This window comes from Mustela erminea, chromosome 13 (genome assembly GCF_009829155.1).
Source record: "Mustela erminea isolate mMusErm1 chromosome 13, mMusErm1.Pri, whole genome shotgun sequence".
NCBI lineage: Eukaryota > Metazoa > Chordata > Mammalia > Carnivora > Mustelidae > Mustela > Mustela erminea.
Genome location: NC_045626.1, coordinates 66,263,507 through 66,284,393, shown reverse-complemented (window position 1 = coordinate 66,284,393; position 20,887 = coordinate 66,263,507). Strand labels below are relative to the sequence as shown.

General features: G+C 41.3%; 2 protein-coding genes across 7 annotated transcripts in view; both read left to right on the top strand.

Moving 5' to 3' along the window:
• Positions 1-20,887, top strand: part of LOC116571641 (immunoglobulin lambda-1 light chain-like) — a 1,068,967-nt gene that overhangs the window by 367,528 nt on the left and 680,552 nt on the right. The window lies entirely within an intron of this gene.
• Positions 1-20,887, top strand: part of LOC116571638 (immunoglobulin lambda-1 light chain-like) — a 1,139,351-nt gene that overhangs the window by 466,758 nt on the left and 651,706 nt on the right. The gene's annotated exons all lie outside the window — the stretch shown is intronic.

Here is a 20,887-nt window from a genome sequence, read left to right as displayed (position 1 = left end):
CAGCCCTTCCCAGACTTCCTTCAGGCCCTCTACATCTGTGTGTGCCTGGAGAGCCTGTCCTAACCCATCATCCAGACCTCACATGCGTTATCCTCACCTCCCTTTTCAGTGAGCACATCATGCCTAATCTAGCCTATTTTCCCAGGAAATCACTAATAATCATTGCTTGCATTATGTGATGAGTTAGGTTATTAGTGACTTGATCATGTGATGACTGATGCCTGCATGTGTCTGAGGATCAAAAGCAAGGGAAGGCATGGGAATCTCATTGTAATGCTCATGTTTAGACTATGAGAGGTTAGAGTCACATTGGGCTGTTCCTCCAGCATTATGGAGCCACAACTCTATGCCCAGGTCTAAGCCAGCACTAGTGAGAGACTGTCAGATACAGAGTCTGGGTCTTCCTCAGCTACTCTCCTCTTATAGGCCCTGTGCATCCCTGGACAGTCCCTCCATGTCAGTGACTCTAGGCAGGCCCTAGTTTTGGAGATAAGTTTACAAGTGAATATGCTACTTGGAACCAACGGGAGCTAGGCCAGGACTCAGGGTTGTTCATTTGTAAAGATACCAAATGACCTTTAGGGATCCCTGACTGATACGGAGAATCCAACTCATGGACAAGGCCACACTGAGAATCAGACAGATCCAGGGCTAAGAGAAGGCTGACCATTGCTGTGTCACCTACCATGGCAGGGAGAGCAGCTGGCAGTAATTTAAAGTGACACAGAAAAATGTGGAAGTGGGATACAAAGCTGCCCACCTAGTCTGGCTTGCACACTTACTAGCACCAACTGCAGGTCAGACCTTATGGTCAGGTGTCCTCCCTGGTCCTGGACAGGCCCCTATACAAGTGGTATTTCTAGCAGGTTCTTTGTTCTTGAAACCTGTACATCATATTGAACAATGACAGATGTAGAGAGCTATACTGTATTTTGGGGACTGTAGTCATGTTTTATGGAAGATTTAGGATGCCATTATACATCACATTTGACACAGATATAATCACATGCCCTCCAGAGGGGAGATAGCTCTCTCAGCCCAGTCCTGGGGGAATTCCTCTTGTCCTTGGATACTAGAAGCCTGGATGGGCCCAATAGGCCCTGCTTCCCCTGGTGACTGGATGAGAAATCCCCATATCCAGAAATGCTGTCTGAGGCATCCTGAAAAGGAGACAAGACCCCTGATTCCCCAGGCTCTACAGTCCTTAGGTTTAGTAGAAACTGGTGAAAGTGCAGACACCACGTTGGGGCCCACAGGGGACTTCCTCCTGGCACTATTGACCTCCTACTTCCCCAAGTCACTTGCACCAGGTAGGTCTGATCCACATGGACTCACACCCATCCCTGTGTGGACCCCGTGGGGTGGGCTCAGCTGCATTTGGGCCACACCTTTAGGTCCAAGGTAATATTTTCCAATATTGAAAAAAATATATATATCATGCACTGAATTTCTCTTCATCATTATTTAACTTATGGTTTGGAAATTGATTTTTTTTTATTTCCAGCATAACAGTATTCATTATTTTTGCACCACACCCCGTGCTCCATGCAATCCGTGCCCTCTATAATACCCACCACCTGGTACCCCAACCTCCAACCCCCCGTCCCTTCAAAACCCGCAGATTGTTTTTCAGAGTCCATAGTCTCTCATGGTTCACCTCCCCTTCCAATTTCCCCCAACTCCCTTCTCCACTCTAAGTTCCCATGTCCTCCATGCTATTTGTTATGCTCCACAAATAAGTGAAACCATATGATAATTGACTCTCTCTGCTTGACTTATTTCATTCAGCATAATCTCTTCCAGTCCCGTCCATGTTGCTACAAAAGTTGGGTATTCATCCTTTCTGATGGAGGCATAATACTCTATCCCCAGGGGTACAGGTCTGTAAATCACCAGGTTTACACACTTCACAGCACTCACCAAAGCACATACCCTCCCCAATGTCCATAATCCCACCCCCTTCTCCCAAACCCCCTCCCCCCAGCAACCCTCAGTTTGTTTTGTGAGATTAAAAGTCACTTATGGTTTGTCTCCCTCCCAATCCCATCTTGTTTCATTTATTCCTCTCCTACCCACTTAAGCCCCCATGTTGCATCACCACTTCCTCATATCAAGGAGATCATATGATAGTTGTCTCTCTCTGCTTGACTTATTTCGCTAAGCATGATACACTCTAGTTCCATCCATGTTGTCGCAAATGGCAAGATTTCATTTCTTTTGATGGCTGCATACTATTCCATTGTGTATATATACCACATCTTCTTGATCCATTCATCTGTTGATGGACATCTAGGTTCTTTCCATAGTTTGGCTATTGTGGACATTGCTGCTATAAACATTCGGGTGCATGTGCCCCTTTGGATCACTACGTTTGTATCTTTAGGGTAAATACCCAATAGTGCAATTGCTGGGTCATAGGGCAGTTCTATTTTCAACATTTTGAGGAACCTCCATGCTGTTTTCCAGAGTGGCTGCACCAGCTTGCATTCCCACCAACAGTGTAGGAGGGTTCCCCTTTCTCCGCATCCTCGCCAGCATCTGTCATTTCCTGACTTGTTTATTTTAGCCATTCTGACTGGTGTGAGGTGATATCTCATTGTGGTTTTGATTTGTATTTCCCTGATGCCGAGTGATATGGAGCACTTTTTCATGTGTCTGTTGGCCATCTGGATGTCTTCTTGACAGAAATGTCTGTTCATGTCCTCTGCCCATTTCTTGATTGGATTATTTGTTCTTTGGGTGTTGAGTTTGCTAAGTTCTTTATAGATTCTGGACACTAGTCCTTTATCTGATATGTCATTTGCAAATATCTTCTCCCATTCTGTCAGTTGTCTTTTGATTTTGTTAACTGTTTCCTTTGCTGTGCAAAAGCTTTTGATCTTGATGAAATCCCAATAGTTCATTTTTGCCCTTGCTTCCCTTGCCTTTTGCGTTGTTCCTAGGAAGATGTTGCTGCGGTTGAGGTCAAAGAGGTTGCTGCCTGTGTTCTCCTCAAGGATTTTGATGGATTCCTTTTGCACATTGAGGTCCTTCATCCATTTTGAGTCTATTTTTGTGTGTGGTGTAAGGAAATGGTCCAATTTCATTTTTCTGCATGTGGCTGTCCAATTTTACCAGCACCATTTATTGAAGAGGCTGTCTTTTTGCCATTGGACATTCTTTCCTGCTTTGTCGAAGATTAGTTGACCATAGAGTTGAGGGTCTATTTCTGGGCTCTCTATTCTGTTCCATTGATCTATGTGTCTGTTTTTGTGCCAGTACCATGCTGTCTTGATGACGACAGCTTTGTAATAGAGCTTGAAGTCCGGAATTGTGATGCCACCAACGTTGGCTTTCTTTTTCAATATCCCTTTGGCTATTCGAGGTCTTTTCTGGTTCCATATAAATTTTAGCATTATTTGTTCCATTTCTTTGAAAAAGATGGATGGTACTTTGATAGGAATTGCATTAAATGTGTGGCTTGCTTTAGGTAGCATAGACATTTTCACAATATTTATTCTTCCAATCCAGGAGCATGGAACATTTTTCCATTTCTTTGCGTCTTCCTCAATTTCTTTCATGAGTACTTTATAGTTTTCTGAGTATAGATTCTGTGTCTCTTTGGTTAGGTTTATTCCTAGGTATCTTATGGTTTTGGGTGCAATTGTAAATGGGATTGACTCCTTAATTTCTCTTTCTTCTGTCTTGCTGTTGGTGTAAAGAAATGCAACTGATTTCTGCGCATTGATTTTATATCCTGACACTTTACTGAATTCCTGTATAAGTTCTAGCAGTTTTGGAGTGGAGTCTTTTGGGTTTTCCACATATAGTATCATATCATCTGCGAAGAGTGATAATTTGAGTTCTTCTTTGCCGATTTGGATGCCTTTAATTTCCTTTTGTTGTCTGATTGCTGAGGCTAGGACCTCTAGTACTATGTTGAATAGCAGTGGTGATAATGGACATCCCTGCCGTGTTCCTGACCTTAGCGGAAAAGCTTTCAGTTTTTCTCCATTGAGAATGATATTTGCGGTGGGTTTTTCATAGATGCCTTTGATGATATTGAGGTATGTGCCCTCTATCCCTACACTTTGAAGAGTTTTGATCAGGAAGGGATGCTGTACTTTGTCAAATGCTTTTTCAGCATCTATTGAGAGTATCATATGGTTCTTGTTCTTTCTTTTATTGATGTGTTGTATCACATTGACTGATTTGCGGATGTTGAACCAACCTTGCAGCCCTGGAATAAATCCTACTTGGTCGTGGTGAATAATCTTTTTAATGTACTGTTGAATCCTATTGGCTAGTATTTTGTTGAGTATTTTCGCATCTGTGTTCATCAAGGATATTGGTCTATAGCTCTCTTTTTTGGTGGGATCCTTGTCTGGTTTTAGGATCAAGGTGATGCTGGCCTCATAAAATGAGTTTGGAAGTTTTCCTTCCATTTCTATTTTTTGGAACAGTTTCAGGAGAATAGGAATTAGTTCTTCTTTAAATGTTTGGTAGAATTCCCCCGGGAAGCCGTCTGGCCCTGGGCTTTTGTTTGTTTGGAGATTTTTTTTTTAAAATTTATTTATTTATTTATTTTTTATTTCCAGCATAACAGTATTCATTATTTTTGCACCACACCCCGTGCTCCATGCAATCCGTGCCCTCTATAATACCCACCACCTGGTACCCCAACCTCCCACCCCCCGTCCCTTCAAAACCCTCAGATTGTTTTTCAGAGTCCATAGTCTCTCATGGTTCACCTCCCCTTCCAATTTCCCCCAACTCCCTTCTCCACTCTAAGTCCCCTTGTCCTCCATGCTATTTGTTATGCTCCACAAATAAGTGAAACCATATGATAATTGACTCTCTCTGCTTGACTTATTTCACTCAGCATAATCTCTTCCAGTCCCGTCCATGTTGCTACAAAAGTTGGGTATTCATCCTTTCTGATGGAGGCATAATACTCTATCCCCAGGGGTACAGGTCTGTGAATCACCAGGTTTACACACTTCACAGCACTCACCAAAGCACATACCCTCCCCAATGTCCATAATCCCACCCCCTTCTCCCAAACCCCCTCCCCCCAGCAACCCTCAGTTTGTTTTGTGAGATTAAAAGTCACTTATGGTTTGTCTCCCTCCCAATCCCATCTTGTTTCATTTATTCTTCTCCTACACACTTAAGCCCCCATGTTGCATCACCACTTCCTCATATCAAGGAGATCATATGATAGTTGTCTCTCTCTGCTTGACTTATTTCGCTAAGCATGATACGCTCTAGTTCCATCCATGTTGTCGCAAATGGCAAGATTTCATTTCTTTTGATGGCTGCATAGTATTCCATTGTGTATATATACCACATCTTCTTGATCCATTCATCTGTTGATGGACATCTAGGTTCTTTCCATAGTTTGGCTATTGTGGACATTGCTGCTATAAACATTCGGGTGCATGTGCCCCTTTGGATCACTACGTTTGTATCCTTAGGGTAAATACCCAATAGTGCAATTGCTGGGTCATAGGGCAGTTCTATTTTCAACATTTTGAGGAACCTCCATGCTGTTTTCCAGAGTGGCTGCACCAGCTTGCATTCCCACCAACAGTGTAGGAGGGTTCCCCTTTCTCCGCATCCTCGCCAGCATCTGTCATTTCCTGACTTGTTTATTTTAGCCATTCTGACTGGTGTGAGGTGATATCTCATTGTGGTTTTGATTTGTATTTCCCTGATGCCGAGTGATATGGAGCACTTTTTCATGTGTCTGTTGGCCATCTGGATGTCTTCTTTGCAGAAATGTCTGTTCATGTCCTCTGCCCATTTCTTGATTGGATTATTTGTTCTTTGGGTGTTGAGTTTGCTAAGTTCTTTATAGATTCTGGACACTAGTCCTTTATCTGATATGTCATTTGCAAATATCTTCTCCCATTCTGTCAGTTGTCTTTTGATTTTGTTAACTGTTTCCTTTGCTGTGCAAAAGCTTTTGATCTTGATGAAATCCCAATAGTTCATTTTTGCCCTTGCTTCCCTTGCCTTTTGCGTTGTTCCTAGGAAGATGTTGCTGCGGTTGAGGTCAAAGAGGTTGCTGCCTGTGTTCTCCTCAAGGATTTTGATGGATTCCTTTTGCACATTGAGGTCCTTCATCCATTTTGAGTCTATTTTTGTGTGTGGTGTAAGGAAATGGTCCAATTTCATTTTTCTGCATGTGGCTGTCCAATTTTACCAGCACCATTTATTGAAGAGGCTGTCTTTTTGCCATTGGACATTCTTTCCTGCTTTGTCGAAGATGAGTTGACCATAGAGTTGAGGGTCTATTTCTGGGCTCTCTATTCTGTTCCATTGATCTATGTGTCTGTTTTTGTGCCAGTACCATGCTGTCTTGATGACGACAGCTTTGTAATAGAGTTTGAAGTCCGGAATTGTGATGCCACCAACGTTGGCTTTCTTTTTCAATATCCCTTTGGCTATTCGAGGTCTTTTCTGGTTCCATATAAATTTTAGCATTATTTGTTCCATTACTTTGAAAAAGATGGATGGTACTTTGATAGGAATTGCATTAAATGGGTAGATTGCTTTAGGTAGCATAGACATTTTCACAATATTTATTCTTCCAATCCAGGAGCATGGAACATTTTTCCATTTCTTTGTGTCTTCCTCAATGTCTTTCATGAGTACTTTATAGTTTTCTGAGTATAGATTCTGTGTCTCTTTGGTTAGGTTTATTCCTAGGTATCTTATGGTTTTGGGTGCAATTGTAAATGGGATTGACTCCTTAATTTCTCTTTCTTCTGTCTTGCTGTTGGTGTAGAGAAATGCAACTGATTTCTGTGCATTGATTTTATATCCTGACACTTTACTGAATTCCTGTATAAGTTCTAGCAGTTTTGGAGTGGAGTCTTTTGGGTTTTCCACATATAGTATCATATCATCTGCGAAGAGTGATAATTTGAGTTCTTCTTTGCCGATTTGGATGCCTTTAATTTCCTTTTGTTGTCTGATTGCTGAGGCTAGGACCTCTAGTACTATGTTGAATAGCAGTGGTGATAATGGACATCCCTGCCGTGTTCCTGACCTTAGCGGAAAAGCTTTCAGTTTTTCTCCATTGAGAATGATATTTGCGGTGGGTTTTTCATAGATGCCTTTGATGATATTGAGGTATGTGCCCTCTATCCCTACACTTTGAAGAGTTTTGATCAGGAAGGGATGCTGTACTTTGTCAAATGCTTTTTCAGCATCTATTGAGAGTATCATATGGTTCTTGTTCTTTCTTTTATTGATGTGTTGTATCACATTGACTGATTTGCGGATGTTGAACCAACCTTGCAGCCCTGGAATAAATCCTACTTGGTCGTGGTGAATAATCTTTTTAATGTACTGTTGAATCCTATTGGCTAGTATTTTGTTGAGTATTTTCGCATCTGTGTTCATCAAGGATATTGGTCTATAGCTCTCTTTTTTGGTGGGATCCTTGTCTGGTTTTAGGATCAAGGTGATGCTGGCCTCATAAAATGAGTTTGGAAGTTTTCCTTCCATTTCTATTTTTTGGAACAGTTTCAGGAGAATAGGAATTAGTTCTTCTTTAAATGTTTGGTAGAATTCCCCCGGGAAGCCGTCTGGCCCTGGGCTTTTGTTTGTTTGGAGATTTTTAATGACTGTTTCAATCTCCTTACTGGTTATGGGTCTGTTCAGGCTTTCTATTTCTTCCTGGTTCAGTTGTGGTAGTTTATATGTTTCTAGGAATGCATCCATTTCTTCCCGATTGTCAAATTTATTGGCGTAGAGTTGCTCATAGTATGTTCTTATAATAGTTTGTATTTCTTTGGTGTTAGTTGTGATCTCTCCTCTTTCATTCATGATTTTATTTATTTGGGTCCTTTCTCTTTTCTTTTTGATAAGTCGGGCCAGGGGTTTATCAATTTTATTAATTCTTCCAAAGAACCAGCTCCTAGTTTCGTTGATTTGTTCTATTGTTTTTTTGGTTTCTATTTCATTGATTTCTGCTCTGATCTTTATGATTTCTCTTCTCCTGCTGGGCTTAGGGTTTCTTTCTTGTTCTTTCTCCAGCTCCTTTAGGTGTAGGGTTAGGTTGTGTACCTGAGACCTTTCTTGTTTCTTGAGAAAGGCTTGTACCGCTATATATTTTCCTCTCCGGACTGCCTTTGTTGTGTCCCACAGATTTTGAACCGTTGTGTTTTCATTATCATTTGTTTCCATGATTTTTTTCAATTCTTCTTTAATTTCCCGGTTGACCCATTCATTCTTTAGAAGGATGCTGTTTAGTCTCCATGTATCTGGGTTCTTTCCAAACTTCCTTTTGTGGTTTAGTTCTAGCTTTAGAGCATTGTGCTCTGAAAATATGCAGGGAATGATCCCAATTTTTGATACCTGTTGAGTCCTGATTTAGGACCGAGGATGTGATCTATTCTGGAAAATGTTCCATGTGCACTAGAGAAGAATGTATATTCTGTTGCTTTGGGATGAAATATTCTGAATATATCTGTGATGTCCATCTGGTCCAGTGTGTCGTTTAAGGCCTTTATTTCCTTGCTGATCTTTTGCTTGGATGATCTGTCCATTTCAGTGAGGGGAGTGTTAAAGTCCCCTTCTATTATTGTATTATTGTTGAGGTGTTTCTTTGATTTTGTTATTAATTGGTTTATATAGTTGGCTGCTCCCACGTTGGGGGCATAGATATTTAAAATTTTAAATCTTCTTGTTGGACAGACCCTTTGAGTATGATATAGTGTCCTTCCTCATCTCTTATTATAGTCTTTGGCTTAAAATCTAATTGATCTGATATAAGAATTGCCACTCCTGCTTTCTTCTGATGTCCATTAGCATGGTAAATTCTTTTCCACCCCCTCACTTTAAATCTGGAGGTGTCTTCGGGCTTAAAATGAGTTTCTTGGAGGCAACATATAGATGGGTTTTGTTTTTTTATCCATTCTGATACCCTGTGTCTTTTGACAGGGGCATTTAGCCCATTAACATTCAGGGTAACTATTGAGAGATATGAATTTAGTGCCATTGTAAATCCTGTAAGGTGACTGTTACTGTATATGGTCTCTGTTCCTTTCTGATCTACCACTTGTAGGCTCTCTCTTTGCTTAGAGGACCCCTTTCAATATTTCCTGTAGAGCTGGTTTGGTATTTGCAAATTCTTTCAGTTTTTGTTTGTCCTGGAAGCTTTTAATCTCTCCTTCTATTTTCAATGAGAGCCTAGCTGGATATAGTATTCTGGGCTGCATGTTTTTCTCGTTTAGTGCTCTGAAAATATCATGCCAGCTCTTTCTGGCCTGCCAGGTCTCTGTGGATAAGTCAGCTGCCAATCTAATATTTTTACCATTGTATGTTACAGACTTCTTTTCCCGGGCTGCTTTCAGGATTTTCTCTTTGTCACTGAGACTTGTAAATTTTACTATTAGGTGACGGGGTGTGGGCCTATTCCTATTGATTTTGAGGGGCATTCTCTGAACATCCTGAATTTTGATGCTCGTTCCCTTTGCCATATTGGGGAAATTCTCCCCAATAATTCTCTCCAGTATACCTTCTGCTCCCCTCTCTCTTTCTTCTTCTTCTGGAATCCCAATTATTCTAATGTTGTTTCGTCTTATGGTGTCACTTATCTCTCGAATTCTCCCCTCGTGGTCCAGTAGCTGTTTGTCCCTCTTTTGCTCAGCTTCTTTATTCTCTGTCATTTGGTCTTCTATATCACTAATTCTTTCTTCTGCCTCATTTATCCTAGCAGTGAGAGCCTCCATTTTTGATTGCACCTCATTAATAGCTTTTTTGATTTCGACTTGGTTAGATTTTAGTTCTTTTATTTCTCCAGAAAGGGCTTTTATATCTCTCGAGAGGGTTTCTCTAATATCTTCCATGCCTTTTTCGAGGCCGGCTAGAACCTTGAGAATTGTCATTCTGAACTCTAGATCTGACATATTACCAATGTCTGTATTGATTAGGTCCCTAGCCTTCGGTACTGCCTCTTGTTCTTTTTTTTGTGTTGAATTATTCCGTCTTGTCATTTTGTCCAGATAAGAGTATATGAAGGGGCAAGTAAAATACTAAAAGGGTGGCAATAACTCCAGGAAAAAATGCTTTAACCAAATAAGAAGAGATCCAAAATCGTGAGGGGGGAGAAAGGGGATAAAAAGAGGTTTAAAAAGGAAGAAAGAAAAAAAAGAAAGAAAAGAAAAAAAGAAAGAAAAAAGAAAAGAAAAGAATTAAAAAAAAAAGGAAAACACCTAAGAAAAATGTAAAAAAGAAAAAATATATATATTAGATAAACTAGTAAAAAATCGTTAAAAAAGAAAAAGGTAACAATTAAAAAAAAAATTTTACCCGAAGGCGGGAAAAAAAAAAAAAATGAAAAAGAAAAAAATTAAATTAACTGCAAGACTAAAAAAAAATCACAGGGAAAAAGCCATGAGTTCCATGCTTGGCTTTCTACTCCTCTGGAATTCTGCTGCTCTCCTTGGTATTGAAACCGCACTCCTTGGTAGGTGAACTTGGTCTCGGCTGGATTTCTTGTTGATCTTCTGGGGGAGGGGCCTGTTGTAGTGATTCTCAAGTGTCTTTGCCCCAGGCGGAATTACACCGCCCTTACCCAGGGCCGGGGTGAGTAATCCGCTCGGGTTTGCTTTCAGGAGCTTTTGTTCCCTGAGCGCTTTCCGTAGTGTTCCGGAGGACGGGAATACAAATGGCGGCCTCCTGGTCTCCGGCCCCGAGGAGCCGAGAGCCCAGGGCCGCACTCCTCAGTGCGCCCTCATAGAACAGCGCCCACTTACTCCCGTCTGCCTGACCTCCGGCCGCTCTCTGAGCTCTCCGAGCCTGCGACCAGTTCAAGGTAACACCGAGCTGTGAGCTTACTGTCGGCTCTGTCTCTGTAGCCGGCTTTCCCTTTCCAATACCCGCAAGGTCTGTGACACTCAGACACCCCCTGTGGGACCTGAGGCCACGCTGAACCCGCGTGGGCTTCGCCCCGGTTTAGCCTCTGGAGCGATGTCCTTCAGCGGAACAGACTTTTAAAAGTCCTGATTTTGTGCTCCGTTGCTCCGCCGCTTGCCGGGAGCCGGCCCCTCCCCCCGGGGTCTATCTTCCCGTCGCTTTGGATTCACTTCTCCGCCGGTCCTACCTTTCAGAAAGTGGTTGTTTTTCTGTTTCCAGAATTGCTGTTCTTCTTCTCTTTGATCTGCCGGTGGATTTTCAGGTGTTTGCAATCTTTAGATAAGCTATCTAGCTGATCTCCGGCTAGCTGAAGCAGTCTCAGCCTGCTATTTCTCCGCCATCTTGACTCCCTCCCTGCTTTTTTTTTTTTAATCCAATCTGATACCTTGTGTCCTTTCATGCGAACATTCAGCCCATTTACATTCAGAGTAACTATTGAAAGATAAGAATTTAGAGCCATGATGTTGTGTGCAAAGTCCCTGTCTCTGTATCTTGTCTCTGTTACTTTTTGGTCTATGTTATTCCTTGGGTCTCTCTCCATTTACAGAACGCCCTTAATATTTCTTATAAGGCTGGCTTGGTGGTCACATATTCTTTGTTTATGTCTGTCTTGAAAACTCTTTTTTTTAAATTTATTTATTTTCAGCATAAGAGTATTCATTATTTTTTCACCACACCCAGTGCTCCATGCAATCCGTGCCCTCTATAATACCGACCTCATGGTACCCCAACCTTCCACACCCCACCACTTCAACCCCTCATGTTGTTTTTCAGAGTCCATAGTCTCTCATGATTCACCTCCCCTTCCAATTTACCCCAAATCCCTTCGCCTCTCTAACACTCCTTGTCCTCCATGATATTTGTTATGCTCCACAAATAGTGAAGCCATATGATAATTGACTCTCTCTGCTTGACTTATTTCACTCAGCATAATCGCTTCTGTTCCCCTCCATGTTGCTACAAAAATTGGGTATTCATCCTTTCTGATGGAGGCATAATACTCCATAGTGTATATGGACCACATCTTCCTTATCCATCCACATCTTCCTTATTCGTCCATTGAGGGCGTCTTGGTTCTTTTGAGAGTTTGGCGACCGTGGCCATTGCTGCTATAGACATTGGGGTACAGATGGCCCTTCTTTTCATGACATCTGTATCTTTGGGGTAAATACCCAGGAGTGCAATGGCAGGGTCATAGGGAAATTCTATTTTTTAATTTCTTGAGGAATCTCCACACTGTTCTCCAAAGAGGCTGCACCAACTTACATTCCCACCAACAGTGGAAGAGGGTTCCCCTTTCTCCACATCGTCTCCAACACATGTTGTTTCCTGTCTTGCTAATTTTGGCCATTCTAACTGGTGTAAGGTGATTTCTCAATGTGGTTTTAATTTGAATCTATCTGAGGGCTAGTGATGGTGAACATTTTTTCATGTCTGATAGCCATTTGTATGTCTTCATTGGAGAAGTGTCTGTCCATATCTTCTGTCCATTTTTTGATATGATTGTCTGTTTTGTGTGTGTTGAGTTTGAGGAGTTCTTTATAGATCCTGGATATCAACCTTTTCTCTGTATTGTCATTTGCAAATATCTTCTCCCATTCCGTGAGTTCCTTCTTTGTTTTTTTGACTGTTTTCTTTGCTGTGCAGAAACTTTTGATTTTGATGAAGTCCCAAAAGTTCATTTTTGCTTTTGTTTCCTTTGCCTTTGGAGACATATCTTGAAAGAAGTTGCTGTGACTGATATCGAAGAGATTACTGCCTATGTACTCCTCTAGGAGTCTAATGGATTCCTGTCTCACATTGAGGTCTTTTATCCATTTTGAGTTTATCTTTGTGTACAGTGTAAGAGAATGGTTGAGTTTCATTCTCCTACATATAACTGCCAAGTTTTAGCAGCACCATTTACTGAAGAGACTGTCTTTTTTCCACTGTATATTTTGTCGATCATTAATAGAGTTGAGGGTCTGTATCTGGGCTCTCTACTCTGTTCCACCGGTCTACGTGTCTGTTTTTATGACAGTACTATGCTGTCTTGGTGATCACAGCTTTGTAGTAAAGCTTGAAATCAGGTAACGTGATGCCCCCAGTTTTATTTTTGTTTTTCAACATTTCCTTAGTGATTCAGGATCTATTCTGATTCCATACAAATTTTTGGATTATTAGCTCCAGCTATTTGAAGAAAACCAGTGGAATTTTTATCAGAATGGCATTAAAAGTATAGATTGCTCTAGGCAGTATAGACATTTTAACAATGAGTATTCATCCAATCAAAGAGCATGGAATGGTCTTCCATCTTTTTGTGTCTTCTTCAATTTCTTTCATGAGTGTTCTGTAGTTCCTCAAGTACAGATCCTTTACCTCTTTGGTTCGGTTTATTCCCAGGTATCTTATGGTTCTTGATGCTATAGTAAATGGAATTGATTCTCTAATTTCCCTTTCTGTATTTTCATCATTAGTGTATAAGAAAGCCACTGATTTCTGCACATTAACTTTGTATCCTGCCACGTTGCTGAATTGCTATGAGTGCTAGTAGTTTGGGGGTGGAGTCTTTTGGGTTTTCCATATAAAGAATCATGTCATCTGCGAAGAGAAAGAGTTTGACTTATTCATTGCCAATTTGGATACCTTTTATTTCTCTTTGTTGTCTGATTGCTGTTGCTAGGACTTCTAATACTATGTTGAACAAGAGTGGTGAAAGTGGGCATCCTTGTCGTGTTCCTGATCTCAACGGGAAGGCTTCAAGCTTTTTCCCATTGAGATGATATTTGCTGTGGGTCGTTCATAGATAGATTTGATGAGGTTCAGGAATGTTCCCTCTATCCCTATACTTTGAAGCATTTTAATCAGGAACGGATGCTGGATTTTGTCAAATGCTTTTTCTGCATCAATTGAGAGGACCATGTGGTTCTTCTCTCATCTCATATTAATTTGTTCTATCACAGTGATTGATTTGCGAATGTTGAACCATCCTTGTAGCCCAGGAATGAATCCCACCTGGTCATGGTGGATAATCTTTTTAATGTGCTGCTGGATCCTGTTTGCTAGAAACTTGTTGAAAATCTTAGCATCCATATTCATCAGTGATATTGGTCTGAAATTCTCCTTTTTGATAGGGTCTTTCCCTGGTTTGGGTATCAGGGTAATGCTGGCTTCATAGAAAGAGTCTGGAAGTTTCCTTCTGCTTCAATTTTTTGAAATAGCTTCAGGAGAATAGGTGTTATTTCTTCTTCAAAAGTTTGGTAGAATTCCCCAGGGAATCCATCAGGTCCTGGGCCCTTGTTTTTTGGGAGGTTTTTGATCATTGCTTCAATCTCGTTACGAGATATTGGTCTATTCAGGTGTTCGATTTCTTCCTGGTTCAATTTTGGGAGTTTATAGTTTTCTAGGATGCAACCATTTCATCTAGGTTGCTAAGCTTATTGGCATATAACTGTTGATAACAACAGTTGATGGTTGTTTCTACTTCCTTGGTGTTTGTTGTGATCTCTCTTCATTCATAATTTTATGAATTTGGGCTTTCTCTCTTTTCTTTTGGATTAGTGTGGCCAGTGGTTTATTGATCTTATTGATTCTTTCAAAAAACCAGCTTCTAGTTTCATTGATATGTACTACTCTATCTCTGGTTTCTAGCTCATTGATCACAGCTCTAACCTTGATGATTTCCCTTCTTATGTGTGGAGTTGGTTTGATTTGTTGTTGATTCTTCAGTTCTTTAAGGCATAGAGACAGCTGGTGTTTTCTGGATTTTTCAATTTTATTGAGGGAGGCTTGGATGGCTATGTATTTCCCCCTTAGGACCGCCTTTGCTGTATACCATAGGTTTTGGACTGAAGTGTCTTCATTCTCATTGGTTTCCATGAATTATTTCAGTTCTTCTTTGATCTCCTGGTTGGTCCAAGCATTCTTTTTTTTTAAGATTTTATTTATTTATTTGACAGAGAGAGATCACAAGTAGGCATAGAGGCAGGCAGAGAGAGAGAGAGAGGAGGAAGCAGGCTCCCTGCTGAGCAGAGAGCCTGATGTGGGACTCGATCACAGGACCCTGAGATCATGACCTGAGCCAAAGGCAGCAGCTTAACCCGCTGAGCCACCCAGGTGCCCGATCCAAGCATTCTTAAGCAAGGTGGTCTTTAGCTTCCAGGTGTTTGTGTTCCTTTGGAACTTTTCCTTGTGATTGAGCTCCAGATTCAAATCATTGTGATCTGAGAATATGCAGGGAACCCTCTCAGTCTTTTGGTATCAGTTGAGTCCTGATTTGTGACCCAGTATGTGGTCTATTCTGGAGAAGGTTCCATGTGCACTTGAGAAGAATGAGTATTCTGTTGTTTTAGGGTGGAGTGTTCTATATATATCTATGAGGTCCATCTGGTCCAATGTGTCATTCAATGTTCTTGTTTCCTTATTGATTTTCTGCTTCGATGATCTGTCTATTTCTGAGAGAGGCGTGTTAAGATCTCCTACGATTAGGGTATTCATATCAATATGACTCTTTATCTTGATTAACAGTTTTCTTAAGTAATTGGCTGCTCCCATATTGGGAGCATAGATATTTACAATTGTTAGATCATCTTGGTGGATAGTCCCTTTAAGGATTATGTAGTGTCCTTCTGTATCTCTGACTACAGTCTTTAGTTTAAAGTCTAATTCATCTAATATGAGAATCGCTACCCCAGCCTTCTTTTGAGGCCAATTCGCATGAAAGATGCTTCTCCATCCCTTCACTTTCAGTCTGGGTGTATCTTTAGGTTCAAAATGGGTTTCTTGTAGACAACATATGGATGGTTCCTGTCGTTTTATCCAATCTGCAACCCTGTGCCGCTTTATGGGCGCATTTAGGCCATTCACATTGAGAGTGATTATTGATAGATACGTTTTTATTGACTTCGAGTTACCTTTGAAGTCTTTCTTTCTGTAGATTGTCTCTCTATTTCTGTTCATTGCTATTCTTAGGATTTTTCCTCTTTTATAGAACCCCCCTTAATATTTCCTGCAGTGTCAGCTTGGTGGTTGCATAGTCTTTTAAGCCTTGCCGGTCTTGGAAACTCTTTATCTCTCCATCTATTTTGAATGTCAGTTTTGCTGGATAAAGTATTCTTGGCAGCATGTTCTTCTCATTTAGTGCCCTGAATATATTTTGCCAGCCTCTTCTGGCTTTCCAGGTCTCTGTGGACAGGTATGACGTTATTCTGATGGGCTTCCCTCTGTAAGTAAGGAGCCTCTTTGCCCTGGAGGCTTTCAAGAGACTATACCTACAATTATGATTCCTCAATTTGACAATCAGGTGTCGTGATTTTTTTTTTTTTGGAATGTATAATCTTGGGTGGAGACCGTTCAGCCTCTAGTACATGAACGCTGGTTCCATTCGCAAGATTGGGAAAATTTTCATGAAGGACTTGTTCCACTATATCTTCTAGACTTCTTTCTATCTCCTCCCCTTCAGGTATTCCAATAATTCTGATGTTGGAATGCTTCATGGCATCACTTATTTCCCTGATTCTGTTTTCGTGGTTTCTAAGCTGTTTGTTCCAGGCTTCCTCCTGATCCTTTCTCTCTATCCATTTGTCCTCCAGATCACTAATTCTAACTTCTGTCTCAGTTACCCTAGCTTTGAGAGAGTTTAGATTAGATTGGAACTCATTGAGAGCATTGTGAAGCTCCTCCCTGGTAGCTTTAAGCTCTGCCCTAACGTTGTGAACATCATCTCTTGTCATTTTCAGCTCAGCCTTAATCAATTCCATTTGGTCATCCATGGCTTTCTCCCACCTAGCTATTGCCTGGATAATTGTTAGCCTGAATTCTCTTTCTGACATATTGTCTATGTTGATATCTGTTAGCTCTGTTGCAGAAGGTCCATCATCTGTATTTTTCTTCTGTTGGGCATTCCTTCTCCTAGTCATTTTGGTGGGAGATGACTGAACAGATGTAGCTGAATCTATCAACCGTGGTTCAGTCAAGGTTCACTCTGGAACACTTACGAGCAATCAGGATTCTCCACCCAAACGAGAGGCAAAAGAAAAGAAAAAGAAAAAAAGAAGAAAAGAAAGAAAAAGAGAGAGAGAGAGTGACAGGAAAGAAAGGGAAGATGAAAGAGAAGGTTCAGCCCAGATGGGCTCCAAGGTAAGATTTATAAAGTAGACAAACAAAAACAGACAAAAAAAAAAAAAAAGACTGATACAAGTATATGACGAGAGAAAAAATATATATATGCAAATAAAGGAAGAACCTCATCAAAAAGAACCCCATGTATAAGATTTATATGCTATCAGGAGAAATACAAAAACACAGAAACACTGGTGGAAGAAGAAGATGGGAGAGTGGTTATAAATTCTCAGTGTGTGCGAGGAAGGTTGTTTTGATTCTTCCTGGATATATCTTGGTATCTTTGTTAAAGGACTCAACTTTCCTAAGATAAAGCGGGATTAAAAATTGGTTTACCTATACGGGTAGTATTGACTGGGGAAAGGGGATTACTTTGAAGTTTAACTCTATATGCATATTAGAAAATAAAAATTTAAAAAAGGAATAAACTCGACTAAACTAAACTAAAATTTTAAAAAAAGGAATTCAAAAAATAAAAATGCAAAAGAAAAACATAGGTTTATGTATCAAAAAGTTCAGGTTAGAAGGGTATTATGGAATTTGATGTACTGTACAGCTTGCTCTGATGGTAAATAGGAAAAAAAAATTACCTATGTGTAAAAAAAATAAATAAATAAACCAGAATAGTGGGAACGAGTGAAAAATAAAAGTTTTCCTATTAAGTAGTGGTTGTTCTCTTGTAGTCCTTTTTTTTTCTCTTTTTTTTTTCTTTCTTGGTTTGTTTTCTGGGGGAGGGGCCTGCCACGCGGGTTGTCAGTCAATGATGTTTCCTGAGTTAAGTCCTCTTGCCCCCCCTCAAGGGGGTGGGCTCTGAGGAAACTGGTTTTTTTTTTCAGGCTTTTGTTCTCTGGCGGTTTTTTTAAATTAATTTATTTATTTTCAGCATAACAATATTCATTATATTTTCACCACACCCAGTGCTCCATGCAATCCGTGCCCTCTATAACCCCCACCACCTGGTATCCCGACCTCCCATCCCCCCGCCACTTGAAACCTCTCAGATTGTTTTTCAGAGTCCATAGTCTCTCATGTTTCACCTCCCCTTCCAATTTACCCCAACTCCCTTCTCCTCTCTAATTCCTCATGTCCTCCATGCTATTTGTTATGTTCTACAAATAAGTGAAACCATATGATAATTGACTCTCTCTGCTTGACTTATTTCACTCAGCATAATCTCTTCCAATCCCGTCCATGTTGCTACAAAAGTTGGGTATCCGTCCTTTCTGATGGAGGCATAATACTCCATAGTGTATATGGACCACATTTTCCTTATCCATTCATCCGTTGAAGGGCATCTTGGTTCTTTCGATAGTTTGGCAACCGTGGCCATTGCTGCTATAAACATTGGGGTACAGATGGCCCTTATTTTCACGACATCTCTATCCTTGGTGTAATTACCCAGGAGTGCAATGGCAGGGTCATAGGGAAGTACTATTTTTAATTTCTTGAGGAATCTCCACACTGTTCTCCAAAGAGGCTGCACTAACTGGCATTCCTACCAACAGTGGAAGAGGGTTCCCCTTTCTCCACATCCCCTCCAACACATGTTGTTTCCTGTCTTGTTAATTTGGCCATTCTAACTGGTGTAAGGTGATAGCTCAATGTGGTTTTAATTTGAATCTCCCTGAGAGCTAGTGATGATGAACATTTTTTCATGTGTCTGATAGCCATTTGTGTTTTCATTGGAGAAGTGTCTGTTCATATCTTCTTCCCATTTTTTGATATGATTGCCTCTTTTGTGTGTGTTGATTTTGAGGAATTCATTATAGATCCTGCATATCAACCTTTTGTCTGTACTGTCATTTGCAAATATCTTCTCCCATTGCTGGGTTGCCTCTTTGTTTTCTTGACTGTTTCCTTTGCTGTGCAAAAGCATTTGATTTTGATGAAGTCCCAAAAGTTTATTTTCGCTTTTGTTTCCTTTGCCTTTGGAGACATATCTTGAAAGAAGTTGCTGTGGCTGATATCGAAGAGATTACTGCCTATGTTCTCCTCTAGGATTCTGATGGATTCCTGTCTCACGTTGAGGTCTTTTATCCATTTTGTTCACTTTTTTTTTCTCTCACCTTGACCGCTTTTGATGGTTTTTGTAGTTTTAGAGGAAAACAAACCGCACCCTGATCTCCCTCTCAGAGAGAAGCCTCAGTCTGGGTGCAGAGCCTAAATAAGTTCTCCCTTGGCCGCTGGCAGAGCAGGTTCCAAGTCGCGGTCCCTGGGGATGCAGGATCTTTTGCTTGTACCCAAATCCAAGGCAGTGGCGGCTGTCTGGGAGCTCCCGACCGCCAGAGAGTTTCCAAGCAGCAATCACACACAGATTTTCCCACTGGCCCGGGATGGGAGTGCCTGGTCTTTCTGGGTCTAAGTGTGCCCGGCTTGCACGCACCTTTTTCAGGGGTGGCTAAGGGTCGCGTGCGGGTCTCAGGCACTGAGAACGGGGTGCAGGTCCAAAAGCACCAGGCTGGGCTTTTGTGCACCTCTGTCAGGGGAGAGATTGGGATGCACGTCTTAGGCTCTGAAACAATGGTGCGGGTCACAGAGCACCAGCCAGGCCTTTGTAACTCTCTCAGGGGAGTATGAGGGACATGCGTGCATATCTCAGGCTTTGTAGCAGGGCTTGCACGTTCTGCCCACCGCTCCCATCCCCTCACAGGAGCTAGAACCCACGCATTCTTGGGCGCACTGGCAGCTTAGGGACCAAGACCTGGTTTCTCGCCGCACTCTCTCTGCCTCAGCACCAGGGGAGGCTGTCCTGGGACCTGGGACTTAAGCTCCTGTCCTTAGCTGCCCCAATTCCCACAATTTTCCCCCACAATCCTTTGATCTTTTGGAGTGCTTTCAACCAGTCTCCAAGTTAATGCTGGTCCGCAGTCAAAGGGCACTCTTGCTCTTATTAGGGGTATTACTTTCCAACCCGTCGCCTCAGGTGGCTCCCTCCCCCTTTTGTTTATCTTCGGATATCAGTTGCTGTTCCCACTCTGCTTTACCTGCCCACTGGCGTCTTCTCCCCCTGTAGAGATCCAGACTTGTATAATTCTGATCTCAGGCTGATTTCATGGGTGATTGGAGTTCTTTGGTAGGTAATCAGCTCACTTTGGGGTCCAGGTTGAAAAGGTGCCTCCTCCTACTTCCCCGACATCTTGTCTCCCCTGTCTTGGAAACTCTTTATCTCTCTTTCCATTCTGAATGATAGCCTTGCTGGATAAATTGTTCTTAGCTGCATGTTCTTTTCATCTGGTACCTGGAATCTTACCAGTGTTTTCTGGCCTTCCAGGTTTCTGTGGACACATCTGATGTTATTATGATGTTCCTCCCTCCACATCTAAGAGATCTCTTCTCCCTAGCTGCTCTCACGTTAGCTTCTTTGGCTCTTAGATTTGTAAGCTTCACTATTTTATGTCGGATCTATTTTTATTCATTTTTTAAGTGGTCCTCTCTGCCTCTTGGATGTAAATGCTTGTTTCCTTCCCCAGATTCAGAAAGTTCTCAGCCATTATTTGCTGAAATATACATTCTAGCCCTCTCTTTTTCTACCCTTTCTTGGATCTAGATGATTCTGACATTGGTTCTTCTGAGTGCATCATTATGTTCTTGATGCCTTTCTCCATGAGTTATTAGTTGTTTTTCTTTTTTGCTCAACTTCCTTTCCATCTGCCAGTCCTCTAGATCATGTATTCTCTCTTCTGATTTACTGACCCTAACTGTTAGAGCATCCAATTTAGACTACATCTCATTCATAACATTTTTAAGTTCAGCCTAATTAAGATCTCATTTCCACCCTTAGAGATGCTTTTTCTGAAGCCTACCTCTTAACTTTACAATTACTATCCTGAATTCTATCTCTGACAACTTGCTTATATCCATATTGATTAGCTCTGTG